This window comes from Numida meleagris, chromosome 4 (assembly GCF_002078875.1).
Source record: "Numida meleagris isolate 19003 breed g44 Domestic line chromosome 4, NumMel1.0, whole genome shotgun sequence".
NCBI lineage: Eukaryota > Metazoa > Chordata > Aves > Galliformes > Numididae > Numida > Numida meleagris.
This window is the reverse complement of record NC_034412.1, coordinates 66,263,474-66,271,482: the sequence shown is the minus strand read 5'-3', so window position 1 is coordinate 66,271,482 and position 8,009 is coordinate 66,263,474.

Sequence of the window (8,009 nt, the reverse complement as noted above, 5' to 3'; positions counted from 1 at the left end):
AGCCGCTCCTCATAAGGCCTGTGCTCCAGACCCCTCACCAGCTCTGTTGCCCTCCTCTGGACACGCTCCAGGGCCTCAATGTCTTTCTTGCAGTGAGGGGCCCAAAACTGGACACAGTACTCGAGGTGGGGCCTCACCAGGGCTGAGTACAGAGGGACAATGACTTCCCTACTCCTACTGGCAACACTATTTCTGATCCAAGCCAGGATGCCATTGGCCTTCTTGGCCACCTGGGCACACTGCTGGCTCATGGTCAGCTCAGCATTGACTAATACCCCCCAGGTCTGTTTCCTCCACGCAACTTTCCAGCCACTCTGGCCCAAGCCTGTAGCATTGCCTGGGGTTGTTGCGGCCAAAGTGCAGGACCCGGCATTTGGTCTTGTTGAACCTCATCCCATTGGCTTCAGCCCAGAGATCCAGCCTGTCCAGATCTCTACCCCCAGGCAGATTGACACTTCCAGCCTGCTTTGTGTCGTCTGCAAACTTACTGAGGGTGCTCTCGATGCCCTCATCCAGGCCATTAATAAAGACATTGAAGAGGACAGGCCCCAGCACCGACCCCTGGGGAACACCACTCGTGACCGGTCGCCATCTGGATTTAACTCCATTCACCACCACTCTCTGGGCCCAATGTTGCCATTTATTTAAGGTAGGTGGGTACTGAGCCTCATCTGAATTGTATGATAGGTGGGATATTATGAGACTACATTTCAGAGTTTTGTCTAGCACAGAGCAGAGAGCAAAAGATCCTGTAACATGTAATAAGCGTACAATGAAGAATCTGGGTGGAGAGATATGAACTCCTCACTGAAGTGTCTGTGATGGCAGGTTGCAAATGCATAGGCTTGTACTCAGGTGATTTAAGGCCTTTACAATACCTCCTTTCATCATCACTGCTTTCTGAGTATTCTTATTACTAGGATTAGGAAAGAGCTGAAAGTACCACACATTCCTGTGAATCAAGTCCTTTTTTTTCATCTGAATAATGTAAGATCTTCAGATGTAGCAACTGAAATGCTCAGTGCCAAGTCTCTGCCTTCATTCTCTAGTTTTCTGTGAAGTTTTTGAGTGCTTTTCCTCAGTTTGGCGTATGTGAAATAACCATCAGAAGAGTTAGGAGAAAGTCTAAGAAATCCTCAATGTAATGTCACTGCTCTGAGGCTCCAAAGCCAGAGTTGATTTGGGTGAAACTTGGTCCAAGAGGCCATCAGGGCTGTCTGCTTCAGCCTTGCATCACCACCTCAACAGTGAAACCTGAAAGTCATCAGAAAACCAAACAGGTGGAGAGAGAACCACAGCAACATGAGGCCCCAAAGAAGCACATGAGATGTAAGGTATACAAGAGCTCTTTGATTCTTTCTAATTACTTTCTAATCTTCAACATTCTTAGGCATGAGTCAGAACTACATCATCTGGAAACTTCAGTTTCTTTAGAAGTGAAAACTAGAATTTTCATGCAATATACTGGCTGCAGTACCTGAACCATAGGAAAAGATATCAAATACTATGAGATTTTCCAGTAACATAGCAAACTGGCTAAGTTGCAGACACAATTAGACAGAGGCTGCTCCAGTTACTGTGCTGCGGATGTCCTGTAGGTAGGATGAGGGAATATAGGGCTTTTTTTAATAGAAGTTTCCTAGCTCTCTGTGCTGCTCCTTTTACAAATCTATGCTGTTGTAGGTGGTGAGAAGAGGAAGAGATATGCTTGAAATTGTAGTATCCTACCAGATTGGAACTCTTTAACTGGCAAACTAGACCATTCATAGTGGCTATTTCTTCGAAAGTGTAGAAATGAGAAACTAAACCTTTCAATTTCTTATAACTTGTGGCAATTTTTCCAATTACTTGAGACATAGTGTAGAGTGACATTGGGAAAGATATATGAAGGATGTGAGCACTTATCAAAATAATGCAAGCAAAGACAATTTTATGGTAGCCTACCAGTAACTGGAGTCAAAGGAGTAAGTGAAGCAAGCTGTCCTTAGGATGCCTCAGTACTTTCATCCCTACTAATTGTTGGGTTCCAGATAAACATCTTTTGATTCCTGTTGCACATAGGATGGTAATTGGATTGAGCAGAAATCAGCCTGGCAGTTGGCCTCTGATGAGCTTAATTGCCCTCTCCAACAAGGAGGGAAGCAGTATGTAGCTGCGTGTTCCTATTGCATCTATTGCAGTCAGAAAGTGTAACCATATTGGCACTGATGTTGTAACCCAAGAAGCCAGAAGGCCTCTCTAATGAGGTGTCAGAAGAAAATAATTATTTCACTGGCAGAAGTTGCATGATTGTAGAATTCAAGATGCAGACATCTCATGTACACATTGTCCTTTGTGCTCCCTTTTTCACTATTGCACTTAGTTTCTAGTACCTAGAGTACATGGATTCAGCACCTCAACCCCTCTGCCGTTTCCTTCTTTCCCTTCCATCCTTCATCTCTTGTCCCTGTTCCCCACATTCCTTTTAATTTCCAGATTTTGTAGGAAAATGCATAGGCACAGCAATAACATCAATATTACTAGAGTGATGTTATGTTGATCTTTTTTCAGTAAAATCAACAGAGGAAACTTCTAACTTCTTTGATGGAGGGTTCCATAGATCTTACCACTTTGTTAAACATCACCTTGGCATTTTATGGTTTTGTTTAAGAAGGAATCTGTGTTTACATGTAGAATGATATGACCATGAATACAGGGTATCAGAAAACGCAGTGGACTTCTTCAGAAAAGCAAATCTAATGACCGGCTGGTGAAAGTTGCAAATTTGTTCTTAAGGCATGTTCAGTTCTCTTATACTTAAGTTGATTCTAAAAATATTATTTGTCGTGCATCAAGACATTTGTTGAAGCATTATTTAATATGTGGTCGCCAAGCCTCTCTCCATCATATTTGGAAAATCATGGCTATCTGGTGAAGTCCCTGGTGACCGCAAAAAGGGAAACATGACTCATTTTTAAGAAAGGTAGAAAGGAAGACCTGGGGAACTACAGGCCAGTGAGCCTCACCTCTGTGCCTGGGAAAATCATGGAGCAGATCCTCTGTCATGGTTTTATGATTTTTGGTTATCAGTATTCCACATCATAGCATTATGTAGTGTACTGGGAGTTAAAGAGTTAATCTCCAATTCCATGGATTGTGGATAGTTCCAGGTACCTGGTTCTAAGAAGAGAAGAACTACTGCCAATGGCTTATGGGCTGGTTCAGCCCGGTTCTGTGACTAATGGGGCAGAGGACCCACTCCCTGGGAAAGGGAAAAGGGAAAAAGGGTAGGGAGATGGGCCTAAAAACAAAACAGCGGCAACAATCTGAGGAGAAACAAACTAATTTACTAAATAATATATTGGAATGCAAAATAACACACTAATACAATATAATTACGATTTAAGCTAATATATCTGATAAAATGAGAGAGAGTGTCCAGAATTAAAGTAGGCCTTACTCTAGTGCCAATAGTGAGACGGCTGGGGAGTGAGATGCTGCTGGGACAAGAGACAGGAAGAGAGGAGAAGCAGGTCTCGTGATGTGCGGGTTTTTATCTTTCCCTCTGACTGGAAAATGGTAACAGGGTCACAAAGTCCTCTGGGGAATGTAGTAGTTCTCCTCTTCTGAGAACCAGGTACATACACTACATGATGTTATGATGTGGAATACCAATAACTCAAAATCATAAAACCGTGACAACTACTACATTCCCCAGGGGACTTTGCTGCCCTGTTACCATTTTCCGGTCAGAGGGAAAGATAAAACTGTTCGCATATTACGAGACCTTCTTTCTTCTCATCCCAGCAGCATCTCGTTCCCCAGCCATCTCACCACTGGAACTAGAGTAAAGCCTACCTTAATTTTGGACACTCTCTCTCATTTTTATTAGATTTATTAGCTTAAATTGTAATTATATTGTATTGTATTGTTATTTTTGCATTCTGGTATCTTATTTAGTAAATTAGTTTGTTTCTCCTCATTGTTGCTGCTGGTTTTGTTCTCAGGCCCATCTCCCTACCCCCTTTTCCCTTTCCCAGGGCATGGATCCCCCACCCCATTAGTCATGGAACCGGGCCGAACCTGCCTGTAAACTGTTGACATCCTCCTAGAAGCTATGTTAAGGCACATACGAGACGAAGAGGTGATCCGAGACAGCCAGCATGGCTTCACCAAGGGCAGATCTTGCCTGACCAATCTGGTGGCCTTCTACGATGAAGTGACGGCATCGGTGGATGGGAAAAGAGTGACAGATGTTATCTTCCTGGACTTCTGCAAAGCTTTGACATGGTCCCTCACCACATCCCTCTCTCTAAATTGGGGAAGTATGGATTTGAAGGATGGACTGTTAGGTGGACTAAGGATTGGTTTGCTGGATGCAGCCAAAGGGTTGTGATTAATGGCTCTGTGTCGGGGTGGAGGCCAGTCATGAGTGGTGTCTCTCAGGGTCAGTCTTGGGACTGGTGCTCTTCAGCATCTTCATCAGTGACATAAACGATGGCATTGAGTACACCCTCAGCAAGTTTGCAGACAACACCAAGCTAGTGGTGCAGTTGATGCAGTAGGGGGGTAGGGAAGCCATCCAAAGGGATCTGGACAGGCTGGACAAGTGGGCCCATGTGAACCTAGTGAGGTTCAAGAAGGCCAAATGCAAGGTGCTGCTCTTGGGCTGGGGCAATCCCAGGTATTTATACAAACTAGGGGAAGAGCAGGGAGCAGCCCTGCAGAGAAGGACTTAGGGGTCCTGGTGGATGAGAAGCTGGGCACGAGCCAGCAGTGTGCGCTGGCAGCCTGGAAGGCCAACTATGTTCTAGGCTGCATTAAAAGAGGAGTGGCCAGCAGGGAGAGGGAGGTGATTGTCCCTCTCTACTCAGCTCTTGTGAGGCCCCATCTGGAGCACTGCATCCAGGCCTGGGGCCTCCAGCACAAGAAAGACATGGAGCTCATGGAGTGGGTCCAAAGGAGAGCCACCAAGATGATCAGAGGGCTGGAGCACCTCTCTTATGAAGAAAAGTTGAGGGAACTGGGCTTGTTTAGCTTGGAGAAGAGAAGGCTCATGGGAGACCTCATTGTGGCCTTCCAGTACTTGAAGGGAGCGTATAAACAGAAGGGGGAACGATTTTTACAAGAGTGGATAGCGATAGGACAAGGGGGAATGGTTTTAAACTGAGATGGGAGATTTAGGTTAGATACTAGGAGGAAGTTTTCCACACAGAGGGTAGTAATGCACTGGAACAGGTTGCCCAAGGAGGTTGTGGATGCTCCATCTCTGGAGGTATTCAAGGCCAGGCTGGACGTGGCTCTGGGCAGCCTGGTCTAGTGGTTGGCAACCCTGAACTCAGCAGGGGAGTTGAAACTAGATGATCATTATGGTCCTTTTCAACCCAGGCCGTTCTGTGAATATTCGGAGAAGTACAGAAGATCTGTTGCATTATTATTTTAACCATATTGCCTATATTTTTGCATAAATGAGAATTCCTTTTCTGAAATGACTTGCTCTAGGCAGATTAGGCCCCACAGACAGAACAGAAACAGGAAAATGTTGGAATTGAAGTTATATTTTTTTTCCTGTTTTACTCTTGTTTTATATGAAGCTGAAGTAGCTGGCTGTTCACTGTCCACTTTCTCTTATTTTTAGTATAACACTTTGTAGCTATATACCTATCAGTCTCACCTCGGTGCTGGGGAAGGTTATGGAACGGATAATCTCGGGATACATTGTGGATTAGCTAAAGGTCAACCAGGGGATCAGCCCCAGTCAGCATGGGTTTATGAATGGTAGATCCTGTTCAACAAACCTGATCTCGTTCTATGACAAGGTGACCCGCTTAGTGGATGAAGGTAAGGCTGTTGATGTGGTCTACCCGGGCTTCAGTAAGGCTTTTGACACTGTCTCCCACAGCATCCTTGTGGAGAAGCTGGCTGCTTCGGTTTGGAAGCTGGTTTGGATGGGCATACGCTCTGCTGGGTGGAACACTGGCTGGATGGCCAGGCCCAGAGAGTTGTGGTCAATGGAGTTAAATCCAGTTGACGGCCAGTCATGAGTGGTGTCCCCCAGGGCTTGGTGCTGGGGACTCTTCTATTCCTCATCTTTATCAATGATCTTGATGAGGAGATTGAGTGCACCCTCAGTAAGTTTGCAGACGACACTAAGTTGGGAGGACATGTTGATCTGCAAGATGGTAGAAAGGCACTACTGAGGGACCTGGGTAGACTGGATCAATGGGCTGAAGTACACTGTATGAGTTTCAATAGGGCCAAGTGACGGGTCCTGCACTTTGGTCACAGCAACCCTAGGCAACCGTACAGGCTTGGGGAGGAGTGGCTGGAAAGCTGCCTGATGGAAAGGGACCTTGGTGTGCTGATGTTCAGTCGGCTGAACATGAGCCAGCAGTGTGCCCAGGTGGCCAAGAAGGCCAATGGCATCCTGGCTTGTATCAGGAATGGTGTGGTGAGCAGGACTAGGGAAGTAATCCTGCCCCTGTACTTGGTGCTGGTGAGGCCCCACCTCAAGCACTGTGTCCAGTTTTGGGCACCTCAATACAGAAAGGATATTGAGGTGCTGGAGCAGGTCCAAAGAAGGGCAACAAGGCTGGTGAAGGGCTTGGAGAATATGCCCTATGAAGAGAGACTAAAGGAACTGGGGCTGGTTAGTCTGGGGAAGAGGAGGCTGAGGGAAGACCTCATTACTCTCTTAAAATACCTGAAAGGCGATGGCAGTGAGAGTGGGGTTGGTCTTTTCTCACTGGTTACAAGTGACAGGACAAGGGGAAATGGCCTCAAGTTGTGCCAGGGGAGGTTTAGGTTGGATATCAGGAAAAACTTAATTACAGAAAGGGTTGTTAAGCACTGGAACAGGCTCCCCAAGGAGGTGGTTGAGTCACCATCCTTGAATGTGTTTGAAAACCATTTGGATGTGGTGCTCAGGGACATGATTTAGCGGTGGGTTGTTAGAGTTAGGGTAGTATGGTTAGGTTGCGCTTGGACTTCGTGATCTTGAAGGTCTTTTCCAACCTGAGCAATTCTATGATTTTCCAATGTCTTGTTTCACTTCGAATATCTTCCTATCTTTCCTACATTGAAGCATCAAGCCAACATCACATTAAGCCTGGTTTCTATGTGAAATGTTTCAGTGAAATCTGATAAAGAATTCACTTATCCTCTTTAGTTCCTGTATAAATAACAGTCATTTTTTCCTCTGTCAATCTATGGTTGTTCTGCAATTTTTGAAGTTGTGCAGGCTCCCTCTGGCGGTCTGCCACTGGCAAGTGAAGAAATATTTTCAATAACAAGAAGGTAGAACGTAGGAGTTTAACTGGAATATCACTTCTTACATTTTGCGTTTTATTTATGTGGCTTGTCATTAACAATATAAATTAATATAACCATCAAAATATAATTAGATTAATATACATAAATATAGAAATAAAACAAAATGTTGTGATATTCTAACAGTCTAAGTAAAGACGACTACTATTTAATTTAAAAATATTTTGGTGTCTTAGTGCTTGGTTTGCAGGTTAATAACTATTTCTTTCTCTCAAAGTCTATAAGATAAGGGAAGTTCTGTTTATCATCAGGTACTGATATCTGGGCTGAAAAGGAAAGAATCATCTCATCCCCATTTCATGTTTCCATCTTTTCAGGTGCTCTCCTTATTTCTCTATTTCCTATTTAGCCTTGCAAAACTGGAATGTTCAGTGTGTTTAGTTATTTAGCCTTCATATCAGCAGGTCTGAGCTTTTGTCTCTGCTGCTGCACTGCAGCTCTGGGGACCACATACAAATGTTTTTCCTCTTTCTTTCTTGGGGTGAGCTGTGAGTGGGAACCATGGTGACCTGTCAATTCTTCCCAGTTTGCTGTATTGATAAGACACACTTCTTAAAGCCGAGCATGGCTGTGTTGCGTCTTTGTCTTATGAAGGTATTAGGCTTTCTTAATAAAGAAGAGGTATCTTAAATGCTTTTGTTTCTATGAGGCATTTGTCAATATTTTATTATTTTATCTATGTAAGTTTAACAGCACAGGGT